Here is a 15,560-nt window from a genome sequence, read left to right on the forward strand (position 1 = left end):
TACCATGTTCTCTACATTCTTCTCGCGATCCGAAGATGTTGTCATTGTCAACACATAAGTTCCTCCATATCTGGCTTTTAGCTATGACAAAACAACAGAAGTAGCTATAATAAGTCAAAATATACATGATTTAAATTGGCACTTTATATTTGTCACTAAATTGAAAAAACGGTACAAGTGTATGCAGCTTGGAGTTTTAAAGTTGCATTCAAACCTGCATACATTAACCATATAAATGCTGATAAATGACCTTACTGATACCGTGCAGTTAAGGATTCTTTCATTTACGCAGTCAGTAAAGCATAGTTCGATCTTTACCGATTGACTCAAATTTGAGAGAATTAAACAACACATTTGAAATTTTTTCACCGAACTATCTTATACTAACCAAAAACCTTGCAAATAAATAAAGTAGTACAAGACAAACATTAGCTTGTACCTGAAAGTCCAACAAAACTAAGCAAAACCAAACAACAAAGTGGAAAATGGCGACAATGGAAATAATAATTGACAGGGACATTGAATCAACATCAATACCTCTATGCATGTAGCAATGGCAACATTGAAAATGTTCAAAGAAACAACACACAAAAACACTAAATTAGAAGAAAAACCCTAAATCAGAAGAAAATCAAAACCCTAACTCACTACAATTAACGAAAATGAATAATGAAACGAGAATAATGAAAAATGGCAAGAAATGATACTGAAATAAAATAGAGTGGCATGCAACACTTACAAAGAGGTTAGATGACAACGAATTTGAGATGCAACTTAAAGAGGTTAAGATTCGATGGCCGCAAAGTGTGACGGTGGTGGCTAAATCAGAAGAAAAACCCTAAGCTGACACTGATAACAAGATCAGTGATATAAAAAATTATGAGATCTCGTACGAAATAAACAAAACAAAGCAATAGAAATCTTAGAACTGAAAAAAAAAAGTGAGAGCAAGACGAGAGAAATGAAGAACTCACCGATCAGAGGATGAACAAGAAGCTGGTGAGGAAGAAGTAACAACGAATAGATTCTTTTCTTCCCATTCTCTTCCAAACCTAACAACAATTCTCAATTCTCAACTAACAACTCTTTTTTTTTTTGGGTCAAATTCAATTTAATTATTCCAAGACCAAATGCGTTTCTTCTTATACATCAATGGTTTTGTGGGTGTTGAGTGGTAATCGGTGACACTGTGCTGTGCGGTCATGGCTATGTAGGAGTCAATTGAAAAAAACTAACCCAACAACAGAAAGCAGAGAAAATATATGGTTGCAGGTGCCTACAACATTGGTAGTTCAGGCAAACTCGATCAATAGCTTAACGTTGATTTCATTCGTCATTGTTTCCTGTCATGAAATATGAAAATTAATAAAGGGAAATAGAAAAAATTGTGAAGAGGTAGTTAAAATTTTCTATTATCATATTCCAGCTTCACAATTAGAAAGCATACATTTGGCGCAACCATGCTTTTAAGAGGCATAGTTAAATCCTCCAGGATAATCAATAGTCTGTTGAATATGATTTACGGTTTCAGAAGCACTTGATGGCAATTGGTTCCCATTCTTAATTATCAGGTTTGTCTCATTTCTAAATATTATTTAAAGGGCTCACCACTTTTTCAATTTCGATTTGTGATCTTAGTGCTTGCTTGCTTCACAAAAATAAATGCAGTGGGACTAATTTTATATTAACACAAATGCTTGTTAAGAGAAAAAGAACCTTAAGCATTCATCATCCTCAACAAGTGCATGATCTGAAGGAAGACCAATCATACTTGGCATACCACCTGCATAAAAACACCCATCTCAACAAAATCATAACTAACCTATCATCAGAGCTACACTAGTCCACCGAAAAACTCGTAGTTCAAACTATACCTTTCCTCAATTGCAATGAATCAAAACAGGGGTAAGGGAATTTCCTACAAATAAAACAAAGACATATCAACTCCCAATTTATTTGAAAAAAAAGCTAACAAAACCATAAAATTGAATCAAGAATCCACATGAAAATCATGTAATGACCTCATTTACCTCAAATAATCCATGAATTAACCATAAACCCTAAATCCTAAAGAGGCAAATAAGTGGAGCCACAATGATGGAGACCTAATTAAGCAACATGTACGAACGGGTGATTCACAAACCCAATATCAGGTAATATATATTTGTGGTATAATAATAGTTGAAAAACTAAAATCTTTGAACAAAAGAGACGGGTCAAGCACAATAGTAAAACAAGAAATCACCATAGAAAAGAAATCCTTTAATTAACTAAAGTACAGTGGAAAGAGGAGAAGCTCACAAATCTTGTGGCATAGTAACTAGAACAGAGCGCGCACAATTAATCAAGAGTGAATTATGGCGATTGAATGGAGGAGTGGAGGGTTTAGATGAAACCCTAACGCACAGATGGTTGATACAGAGACGCACAAAGAGAATGAATAAAGCCGCACAAAGAGAATGAATAAAGCCGCACAAAGAGAATGAATAAAGCCGCACGAGGTGCTTGAAATAGTCGTGAGTGGAGCAAGTGGAGGTTGAAGGGTTAAGATGAGGTTTTAAGGATCGAAGACAGTGAACGATTGAAGGTTTAAGATGTATGTTAAAGACGAAGGTTGAACCGATCTACGCAAGGTTGAAGACGGTGAAGGATTGGGAGGTTTACCTGTTTAGAGAAAATCTAGGGTTTTCGTGAAATAAGAGAAAATGAGTTTAAGTAGAAGAAATAGTTAGTTCTTAATTAGACTATAGAGAAAGCTTCTTCAATATATGAATATACCACAATAGTTTGTAAATGTAGCATAAAACAATTTACAAAAAACCGTGTTGTAATATACAAGTACAGATATGAACCGTTCTTAAGTAACCTAAACTTTTTAGCATATAACAGCAACAAAAATTAAAAATGTTGCCTTTTCTACCATATGAGAACGGTTTTTTGACTATCAAAAAAATAGGCGTTGTCTTAGGTATAAAATGTTGTAGTGTATTAATTAATTTTAAAGTTAAATAAACTAATTATTTGAAACTTAAAAATTATTAAATTAGAATAAGAAAACAAATTAGTTTAAGGGCATATTTGTCATTTAAAAATAATATAATTTCTCTCTCTTTTCTTATATCAAATAATACAACACATACTTTTTACATCTTTTTCTTTTTTCACATTATTTCCCACTTTTTTTCTCTCATATAGTATATTTAGATGAGAAGTTTTTCTGAAATAATGTAATTTTCTTCAAAAATTCAAAACCTTCAATGTAGTTTATAGAATGTTCAAAATAAAGAGATTTTATGCAAATATTTTGTCAAAACTAAATTTAGCGAATTTCAAATACGATATATAAAATCATAAATATTGACATGAAATTTTCCTGCGGAATTTGTTAAGGATAAAACACTCATAAACTTTGCTACGGAATTTCCTGCGGAATTTGCCATGGAATTTGCTTCGGAAACTTGCCGCAGATAAATCATATGGAAAAAGATGAAATTTGATGCGGAAAGATAGTCGTATGTAAATCCGCTGCAAACGAAAACGTTACCTGCCGTTTTACCTGCGGAACATGATACCATAGGAAAAGTCTTAAGATAATTGTGAACCGTAGGAAAATCCTCACGTATTACTAGCGGATATAATTCCGCAGGAAAATCCGCAGGTAAAAAGCAAATTTCTAGTAGTGGATGGTCATACAATTAGGAGGTTACGCAATCCTCAACGAATATTCAAATGGTTATTTCATGATGATCATACAATGATGACATAGGGAAGGGACATGCTCAATTGTGATGCAAGTGCACATTGATGTCTTGTGTTGTACTAAGATGGACCTACGAGGCATTAGGTTTGAGTCATTTCATGATAAAGTCCAATTAGCTTTGTGCTGGAGTCTAGTTTAGAACAAATTCCAATCAAAACCTAGAGCATGCTTTCTAGCCTACCAAAAGATTCCTACACACTTCAAGATTAAAGAGATAAAAATTGGTGATTATTTATTCACTTCTTCAAACATATTTTGACTTCAAATGGTCTCATAAATGTCCAGACAAATTAAGTGACTAAATATCATATGATAAGTAAAAATGGAGTTGAGAGAAAGGTAGTAATTGCACACATAAAATTGTTCTAAAATGTCCAACTCATAGCAGGCTTTTCATCAAACAACATGAGTGTGTCCTTAAAACACACAAAAATAAATACAGCTAGATCTAATAGCAACCAACGACAATAAAAAGAAAAATAAAAACCGCCACGGTGGCTTTGGAGAAGGATGAGTTGGTGTCAGTTTTGATGTTGGAGAAACATTCTTGGTAGGTAGGTTGTGACTTTGACGGGGTGTGTCAACTCTAACTCTCCCACTAGCATGAGTGAAGCCTCCTTGTGTTTAAAGATGGTAGAGAGATAGTGAAAAATCTGTAATCTAGTTCTAAATTCCTAATAGAGTCAAATTTATCTGTATTGTTTGAGAAGAGAATATGGTGTGAGGGAAAAAGGGAGAAATTTTTGGTTAAAGAGAAAAGACCCTTTATAGAAGGGAGAGCAAGAGAAACAAGGTGATAAACTTCCAAATGAGAAGTGGTTATGCTCCTAAAAGAGGAGGGGAAAGACCACCAAAGTGGTAAAGGATCACCAAAGATGTGGGAGGAAGTCACCACTAAACCCTAAGGTTGGGGAAGATTTTCTTGAAAGAAAGGATATCATCTCTTTCTAAAAATCAAATCTCTCTACTAACCAGTGTGTCTCCATATTATATCCTCTACCTTTGATTAAATAGTAAAACATCTACTTAGCAAATCATAACCTAACAACATCAAAGTCCATATAATCTATAGAACCCTAACTTTCATATCTTCATAGAGTCGAGTATGAGCTTAATTAATTTATCTATTATCAATATGTCTCTTAGTCTTTGCAAATTTTAAATTATTTGTCTCTTAAATCACCTTATATTGTTGCATTGTGTCTTCGTAAATTTTCGATGATATGTTCTTCTTTTTATGTTGTTAAAGTTTTTGAAAAGTGCAAACAATAAGGTGATCAACGACTTGGAAAACACCACAGGTGCTATTGCAAGTAATAACTTGTTATGGATATTAACAATACATGCAACCAATGAAAATAACAAAAACATCGATATAAGAACTCAATTACCAACTAAAACAAAACCCAAAAAATAATTAAGTAGAACAAACAATAAATAAAGAAGAGAGAGGAAACACATAACACGACGAGGGAGCACCTAACAACTTCACATAATAACTTAAAAGACCTAATTCACGGGAGAGGGAGCACATTACAACTTTATAATGATGATGTAGAAATATGTCTCAAATCAGTAACAACTTGGAGTTAGTTATAACTAAATTTAATTATGACAATGTTAGTTATAGTTAGTTAAAAAATTTAATTTTAAATACTATAATTGTAAATGCATGGAGGTGTTGTTGAGAGTTGTTGTAGCAGTGATTGCTGAGGAAAATAGAGGGATGTGCAATTCATGATTCATAGGAAATCTGTAAGAAGATTAAAGGAGAAAAAAGAGAGATTGTGATAAAAGAGAAAAATAGTGAAGACTAGGTGAACAATCTTGAAGTGGCTTAATCTTGTAAAATTCAAATCTCAATAGTGAATTGTTTTTCTTGCTTGCCCGTGACGTAGGTGGGCTCATCAATTGAGGTCGAACACGTAAATACGAGTGTTATTATTTCCTTATCTTTCTTTGTTTATTTTTACTTTGATTGAAAAACTGATGTTTTCAAAACTGCAGAAAAGATAATGTTAAATGTTCTCCCTTTTCTGGTTTTTCAGAATATTCTCCGTTTTCAGCAGAAAATCAAGAACGTTCTCCGTTTTGTTTCGTTTTCTGCAATTGTTAATTTTTTTGTTTTGTTGGTTAATTCTGGTTGCAAATCCCAATATTATTTTAACATATGATGAACAATGCATGATGAATCCTATTGCCATATAATTTTCTGTCGGCTCCTACGATACCCCCTCTGTTGAAAAACAATTACAAGAATCACCAACCTTTTCACTACTCTATTTTCACACAACTCCTTGATTTATCAATCTCTCTAATTTTCTTTTTACAATGTAGAAAGTTTACATGAAATTTTTTACATCATACTCCACTTTCAAAAGTTTCCCTTCTTAAAATTACCACATAAAGATACCTCTTGTGCTATTTATAAGACCCCTAAATACAAGTTGCCATTGAAACAATAATAAAGCAGAATTATGTTAAATTAGTTATGGCCACTACTGGTTATAACAAAATCTAACTAAATGTAACACACTTTCATATGCTACAACACCTTATCTAAATGTTATAGTATTCCACTTGTATCAAATTTGGAGACATCAACATGACTAGTCCTTGAAGTTTCCATTCCAAAGTATTCCTCCTTATTGTCATCGCATTTAATGAAATTAAGTCAAAGAACCTTATGACAATATTTATGCAATTTGAATGGTTTATTTGTGATCCATGATCTAATATCTAGAACAACCGAAGAAGGAGATAAAGAAATTTGGTGGGAAATGTCTAATATATTATATACTCATTTCTTATTTGATATCTATATTTAGAGTGATATATTAATTTTGAAGAAAAATAATAATAATTTATATGATTAAAAAAAAAGATGATTGAACACATACATTTTTTTTATAAGCAACAAATTGTATTAAGGGGAGTATAAAGGGTACCTCAACCCTATACAAGCAAAAATGTTTCTCTTCAAAAACAAACCAAATAATTAAAATACAAAAAAGCAATAACAAGACTTAACTTTAACTTTATGCATGAACCAAAACTAAGATATGACTTTTATGATATCCAACATCTTTCCTACATCATAAACAACATATTGAAAAAGAATTTCATTTCTCATTAACCACAGACTCCAAAAAGTTGCAATCCATATCAAACACTTCCATTTCATATTATTTCCTCCCTGCATTGCCTTGTAAGAAATGATGCACCTTGCATCAAGACATTGTCGACCATATGCATCAAAATTGAAACTTTCTGCCAACGTATTTCATAACCGTTATAAATCTTTAATAACGTGTTTATCTACAAAATCCTCCCAGCGATGCTCACGAAAACAGTGACAAGACTTCACTATGAAAGTGGATGTCGCCTCCAAAAATCTATCTCTACATTAATTACAAACAATAATTTATTTACAACTTATATGAGCTTATCTAATTAATTGCATTTAGGTGTGTAAGCATAGTTGAGCTTATTAATTTTTTTTTTTTGGATGAAAAAGCTTTAAGAATTTATAACATATTGATAAGCTATTTTAAATTTATTTCAATAAATTCGTTCAAATAACTTATAAAAATTACTTAGGGCTTTTAGGAAAATGCAACTAGCATAGGTTTTTGTTTTTAAATAACCCTTTTTGAAAAAAAAATTTACCAAACTACTCTCTTTTGAAACTTAAATACTAAACTATCCTCTTTTTATTTTTAGTTATAAGTCGCCATTTGGAATGACGACTTTCTTAAGGAAGCTCAAGTTCCAAATGGCGATTTCCTAAAGGATTTAAAAAAAATCAATTTTTTTTCAATTTTTATTGAAATAACAAAAATAATATATATATATATATAATTCATAAAAATACATAAATACAAATTAATTACACAAATTAACTAGAGTTGGTTGTAACATTTGGACAATGTTTTCGAGTATGGTCTATTAACCGACATAGTCCACATTTTCTTGGTGCTTTTTCTTTAACGTCCATTTTAGTTCTAATACGGGTACTATTTGGATGACCTTTTTTTAATTTTCCGTATTTGAGGATTGTGATATAATGTTTCACCTTCATATGTGAGCCAATATCTTTCATTAGTTATAGGTGGAAACTCTTCTTTGTAGATGTTAAATACATTAACAACCTTGTACACGTCAAGTAGAAGCACTAAATAGTTTTGGTGAGCGTAAGAACATGCAGCTATGACATGTGAACAATGAACATGTATAGCCTGAAATTTTCCACAATCACACCATTTTCTTTGAAGGTTGACATCAAAATGACCAATTGATCGCACCTCTCTTGGGTTTACTGTTTCATACACCATGAAAGAATAATGATTTCGGTCGAATTGCATGACTTTGTGAGTATTAGATTTACCAACTTCATATTTAATCTTTTCCATGCAATCGTCTGCAAATACTCGACCAGAAGCTAATGATGTCTGATGTTGTTGTCCCTTTTCTGCATATAAAATTCTCAATCTATAGTATGTTGATTGTACCAAAGTAGAGATTGGGAGATTGCGTGTACCTTGAGCACTGCGTTGATTGACTTGAAAATGTTTGTTGTCATGTGTCCCTATCGTCAACCTTGAGAATAAGTCATAGTCCATTATTCTGGGGGGATATTATCGATCCATCTTAAAGCCTTTAGATTTGCCATCTTGATTTTATTACGGTAATATTTGAATGATGGCTCATTTAATGCATATCCTGGTAGAAATGATGTAAAAATCATCAAATATGATAAAGTGATAAGTGGAAAATATACTAAGAAAAATTAGATCATTACACATACAAACAAGTTTTCTTTGAAGTTCCTTGTCCTTGAACTCTCTCATGAAATTTTGTGCAATGTGTCGGATGCAGTACACATGTGTTGACGAAGGATCATGCCAATCATTATTTGGATTATTATAAGCACTTTTAATGGATGCGTATCTATCTGAAATCAAATAAACATCGACTTGAGGTGTTACATACCTTCTTAGATTTTTCAAAAAAAAGTTTCAAGCACCCCCTATCTCACCTTCCACAAGTGCATAAGCAATGGGAATTATATTTTTGTTTCCATCTTGTGCAATATCAAGCAAAAAAGTCCCCTTGTACTTGTCGTACAACCAAGTTCCATCCACTGAGACAAATGGTTTACAAAATTTAAACTCAGATATACACAGAGGGAAAGCCCAGAATAGTCATTTGAAAAATTTTGACCCCTGTAATAGAATATTATAAGAATATGCAAGTGATACTTCCATTTCCACAATAGTTCCTGGAATAAATTTTTGCGTAGCCAACAACCACCTTGGAAGGTCATTGTAAGACTTTTTTCAGTTCCCATAAATCGTTTCGATAGCTTTGTTCTTTTCCATCCATGTCTTTCTATAGGTGATTGTGTAGTTGTATCGTTTCCGAATATATGTGCAATGATCACTTTCACATTAATTGATGGATCAGCTTTCAAAAGCGACTTTATGCTTTCGCGTATGATGTTAGAGTCAAACTTGGTATGATCTTGTGACATAGAGGAATTTGCACAATTGTGGGACCCTTTCAAACGACCAATCACTCATTGCTTACTTTTTTGGCTTAACGAAACCCTGTATTTGAACAAGCATTGTGGATTCACACATTTAATTACATACATGTATTGATCAGATTGCACTACACGGTAATTGAGGGAGTGTTTTATGTGATAATGCTTAATTGCAAGTTAACAATCTAGTTTGCTATTAAACTTCATTCCAATCTCAAGAGATGCATCTAATGGAGGTGTTTCATTAGATGGCATATCAAATTCGGAGGATTGGTAAACATAATCCAAGTTTAGATTACGCATATGGAATGGTGGACCGTATGCCATTTTAATTACATGAGGTTCTAGCTCTAGATCGTCGTCATTGTCATCGTCATCGTCCTCGTCCTTGCCTTGTCAAAGTATGTTTCTTCTTCACTCTCCTCACTTATTTCTTGTTGATCAAAATCGGCCATATCACCTAGTGGAATATACGATTCAGGTTGAGATGATTTAGATTCAGATGTTTCGGCCTGATCAAAGTATGGTTCGGGTTGGTAAGATTCATAATTTTGAAAAGAATAAGTGTTTTTTGTTTGAAAATGGTTTTTAGGGTGAGGTGTGGTTGAGGATGATGGTTGACCAACATCAAATAATGGATTACCATCCTCAAACATGACATATAACTCGATAGATCGTATAATGGTTGGCCACTGTTTATGAACATAAAAAATGAGCTCAACATCTTCGTCGTCTTCAACATTTAACAAGTAATAATGAATTAGGCCTTGTCCAAATGAGATAGGGTGTCGAAAAATTATATTAGACACCTTATTTTTTAACCTCAACTTTGCTTCAATTTTTTTCTTCAAGTAAGTAAGGTTGCATCCAAAATGAACTCGAATAGCTTTTTTTTTTGTCACTTTTGAAATATTTACCAATATCTTGTCTTTCACATATTTCACCATTGTAATAAATCAGAAAAACTATATCTTTTGGTGCCATTGATGAAAATGAGATATTGAGATATTGAGATTGAGATGAAATGCAATGAAAATAATATATCATACTTATAGACAATCAATTGTGTTACATGCAATGGTGTCAACACTTGTGATACACTGTCATTCAGACGTGCATGCATTGCCTTACAAGTCGCCTTTCCCAAAGGCGACCTCGTGACAGATCAACGCTACACTCTTAATAATTTCACAACTTCACTCTTCCACTCTTAATATTTCTTCTTTGATCTTTATATTTCATCTAAATGGCATTGTTATGGAATGATGATAAACACAGATCAGTGCTACACCACATTCAAAATTTTGTAAGCAATACAATACTTTATGTTATATTTTTAATTTTTTTTTTATATATTTTATACTAAGTTTCATTCTAAAATATAGTTTTATTATAATTCTTGTAAATATAGAATTCATCTCATTCTAATATCTTCAAATATATTTTTATTCTTTGCTTATTACAAGATTCATCTCAAAATTTAAGATCACTTAGCCATAAACACATTGCACCAAATTTTTTAATAATTTCATTGTTGAATCAAGTCGGGTTTGGTAACGTATCACAAATAGAAAGTTATAAAATAGACAATTCACTTATTATTGTTTTAGTTGAAAGATGGAGACCTGAAACCCACATGTTACATCTTCCAACGGTTGAATGTACCATAACATTAGAAGATGTTGCGCTGCTACTTGGCTTACGTGTTGGGGGTAAAGTTGTAACTGGATCAACTATGGTATCATGGGCAGATGATTTTTTAGATTTGTTAGGAGTCATGCCACCTAATAAAAGAGAAGGGAATTTTATAAAATTAAAATGGCTAAGAGAAACATTTTTGATGTTACCTCCAGAATCATCTAATGAAGAAATAATTATACATTGTAGAGCATACATTTTAGAATTGATTGGTGGCATATTAATGCTTGACAAATCCCACAACAGAGTACATATTATGTGGTTGCACTTGTTGAGAGATTTGTGAGATACATGAGAATACATTTGGGGTTCAGCGTGCTTGGCAATATTTTATAGAGAATTGTGTCGTGCACCTGAATCTGGTGTTATGTCGATCGGTGGATGTTCACATCTACTTCAAACGTGGGCATGGTACCATATGTCCTTTCTTGCACCAATAAGTAATCTTGAGCTTCATTTTCTGTTCGCAAAAAGGTAAATATCAAAAAAGTTAAATATTATATTTATAAAACTATTAATTAATTTACTAACATTCATATTTATTTTTGTAGGTATAGTGGAAAGGGTATGGAATTTGGTGATACACCTCGTTATCATACCGCTAGATATCGATCAAAAATTGATCACATGACCGTTGACGATGTAATATATTAAAATATTATTTTATTTCTATTATTTTATTTTTCTTATGCATATATTACTAACAAACTTGTTATATATCAGTTTTTCTGGAGGCTATATCTACATCTAACATACGATCATCTAGAAGACAATTGGCTATGGAATGCATCTACATATTTGATTTGTTTCTACATAATAGAAATGTATCAAACTGATAGAGTGAAACTACAATTTGGACTACCTCAAGAAATTCCACATCCTCCGAGGAACATGAGAAAGTATCATAAGGTAGATTTGCATAAATAAGTTGACTATAGTTGGGCATTATTCTACGAAAATGAGAACAAATAGTGGAATAAACGAGAGAATCATATTCTTTATGATCAACCTCTAAATATTGAATTTAAACCAAGTTATGAATACATGGTTTGGTTTTGCAAAAATTCTAAACGATTTATTTCTGTAGAAAACCAATTGGTTGATCCTCGTGTCAATCCACCCTAACCTCCACCACAATCTAGCCAACAGTTTTTCCAAGAATCAATGCCCAACACAACAAAATCAATATTATATACCAACACCTTCTTACATTCAACCGTCTCCTCATACTTTTACCACACACCCCATCCTCATACTTTTACCCACACACCACATCAATCTTACAGGTTCACGCCAGGGGAACAATTTAATTTTGACAGCCAACAACTACATCAAGAAGACAAACGTCAACTATCATTTGCATCAAGCGAAGAGGAATTGTTGTATAACACGTTCAACACTCGTCATAATACACATGAGTCCGCTACCCAGTTACTGAATAATATGTGTCAACAAAATTTTCAAATTCCAAGCTTTGGGAATGCATATACTACGTTGAATTAAATATCCAACTAGACTCAAGGTGAAAGTAGTTCTTCTGCAGCATTTCCTCATAGACATCTTCAACAACAAGAAGACGAAGATCAAGAAGAAGAAGAACAACAACAACAAACTCGTGATGTACCAAGGCGTCGACAAAATCTCGTACGTGTGAGAAAACCTCGGCAATGTGGTACTGGAGGCCACCTTCGACATTAATTTTATATTAATTTTTGTAAATTTTTTTATGTTTTTTATGAATAAATTATGTAATTTAAAATTTCTATTTATGTATTTTTATGAATTATATTAGTTAATTATATATATGTATATATATATATTATTTATATTATTTTTGTTATTTCAATAAAAATTGATTTTTTTTAAATCCTTTTGGAAATCGCCATTTGGAACTTGGGCTTACTTAAGGAAGGCGCCATTCCAAATGGCGACTTATAACTAAAAATAAAAAAAAGGATAATTTAGTATTTAAGTTTCAAAAGGAGTAGTCTAGTAAAAAAAATTCAAAAAAGAGTTATTAAAAAAAAAAGCCCACTAGCATAACCTTATTTTATGATATAATTTAATTAAACTATTTATTTTATCACACTTTTTTTTACAACAGCCAATATTAATCATTAGTATTGTTAATATTTTGTTGATGGTGAAGATCGAACTTACGACCTCTTTATCACTCAATTTTCTAAATCCTCAATAAGTGGTATGAGAGTCGTGGTTCGCCTTTGCGGGGGAACGAGAGTGGAAGAGGGAGATTGTCGGAATTCAAGTGTGAGTGGTAAGTCCCACATCGACTAGAAATGAAGGAAATGTTAGAAATATAATAGAAGTGACTCATATATCAATTGCCTTAAGATTTTGGGTTGTGATGTGGTGTCAAAATCTTAAGGATCATGGGCGTGTAACTCATTAATGCTATCACACTCCCCTACCTCCCCAATAAGTAATTTAATATAACTACATGAGTTGATATCGGACACCAAACAATAATATTAATGTATATAATTTTTGGTAAATAATATTAATATAATATATAATAATAAAAGTATATATTAGAATTTGTGTGGAGAAGGGATCGGGGGCCCACCTTTGCTATCCCAAGAATCTGTCTCTAATGACTTTCGTTGTAATTTAAGTTTAAGTTTGGAATTTCACAAGTAGGAGATTGTACGAAAATTTTATTTTAAATTCTTAATATAAAATTAATAATTCTCCCCTTATATGATGATATATCTCTCCTAACTTAAATTTTTTTTATAAATATTAAGTAAATCTTGTCTTATACATACCTAAACTCTAAACGACCAACTAATCATATAAAAGACAACTAGGTTCATCTTATAGTCACCAATTGTAAGACCACCTCATCTACTAATATATGTTTATTATCATCCATTTATTTATATATAATTTCTATTTTATTCTATTTTGTATTCTAACACATGCTTTGCTGGCAATTAATTGTTTTTGTTGGTGCAAAGACAATTAGTGTTCATTTTATAAGAACTTTATTCCTCCACCTTCTATCCTTTCCCTCTCAAACATTTGCTGTCAATCTTATATTAGAAATATTTGACAGGGCATATTCAGTTAGGATTCAATAAAATTGGAGTGCTAGACAACTATTTTTGGTTGGCTAGTTACAAAATCAGGGCCCCAAGTAATGTTAGGTTATATACATATATTAATTAAAAAGTGGATATACTAAATTGAAAGTTGATCTTAAAAAAAGGTTGCATATCCTATTGTGATGGTCTACCTAGAAATAGAATCTTTCATGGTTTGCCACTCCATGATTAGAGGAAAGTAGTGTTTTATCTTTTGTGGTCCATTCCTTTTTTTTTTCTTTTCATTTTTTTATATTTTTACTTTTTTTATGTGTAGGAGAGTAAGAATAGGATATTACAGCATTTGACTCCAAGCAAATTCTACTCTTTCTCAAATTCACACATTTTGTTGAATAAATTTTCTTCCTCGATCCAATACCACTTGTTTCTAGTTTTATGTATCCGAAAATTATGCTTAATTCTTTTTTCTTTTTTAATATGAAAAAATTATCTTTTTATTCTAATCCAATGTGGTAATATCCTTCTTGGTAGTTTTGATTTTAACCATGTGAAGTTTGCACATAAAAATTACTATGTTGATTGATAACATAAGAAGAAAGCCACTAGAATTAGGCTAGTAGTAGGAGAGGTTTGAGTAGTTACAGTGTAATATATGTTAAAATCTTATTTGTCACAACTGTACATAAAAATAAGGCATATAGAAAAAGGTGTAATGGGTCATCCAATTTTATTTTGTTAAATATTTATATGGAATATGAATATAAACAAGGAATAAGAATATTTAGATTATTAAATTTTCCAAATTAAGATATAGAGTTGTAGAAAATTTACCAAGGAGAGGATCTTAACATTGTATTTTACTTAATAACAAAAAAATATATTTAATGAAGCAAGAGTCATACAAGTATACATTCTTAAAAAATATAATAATCAATTTTAAACTGATTCTTAAAGGTGTTAATTCGATAATAAAAATTTAACTTTAAAAACTCATAAAACGAAGTTTAAATTCTATTAGAAATTAATTATAAAGTAATTATCGGTGTCACTTTAATAATATATTTTTTCCATCATTCAATTTGTTAATAAACAATTGAATTTTCTTAAAGAAATCATGGACTCAAGTACAATAATATTATCAATTGACAGTAATGGGACTTTCTAAAAAGGAATGCTACTTCTTGTGAAATCTTTGATGTTGTGTTTTTTTTTTTTAAATGATTTTTCTATAACAAAAAATTTAAGTGAGTTAGTATTGAATACTTCTTAGGGTAAAATAAACTCCAAGACATAAGATGTGTTTGATTCGACTTTTCTATACTTCTTAGGGTACTCAATATTTATTAGAGTTAGAAAAATTTCCAAGACTTATGTTTTTTTACTGAACTTCTTTAAGACTACTTTTTCTTATAAGAAGAAGTTGGAGGAAAAATTTTAAACTAAATTCATCCCAAATACTCACTGAAGTTAGGAACATCTCCAAAACTTAAAT

General features: G+C 31.5%; 1 long non-coding RNA gene across 5 annotated transcripts; it reads right to left on the minus strand.

The window, feature by feature from the left end:
* Positions 1 to 2,818, minus strand: LOC101509695 (uncharacterized). 5 transcript variants are annotated; one of them, XR_003471812.1, is made up of 7 exons: positions 2,302 to 2,818; positions 2,031 to 2,105; positions 1,875 to 1,918; positions 1,717 to 1,783; positions 975 to 1,343; positions 740 to 849; positions 1 to 81 (listed from the first exon to the last, which is right to left on the minus strand). It is a non-coding gene; the product is annotated as an uncharacterized lncRNA (long non-coding RNA). The 5 variants fall into 5 exon arrangements; XR_003471813.1 differs by lacking the exon at positions 2,031 to 2,105; XR_012162206.1 differs by lacking the exon at positions 2,302 to 2,818 and having other exon boundaries at positions 740 to 843; positions 1,717 to 2,282.
* Between the last annotated feature and the right edge of the window lie 12,742 nt (positions 2,819 to 15,560).

Source organism: Cicer arietinum, chromosome 3, assembly GCF_000331145.2.
Source record: "Cicer arietinum cultivar CDC Frontier isolate Library 1 chromosome 3, Cicar.CDCFrontier_v2.0, whole genome shotgun sequence".
Lineage (NCBI taxonomy): Eukaryota > Viridiplantae > Streptophyta > Magnoliopsida > Fabales > Fabaceae > Cicer > Cicer arietinum.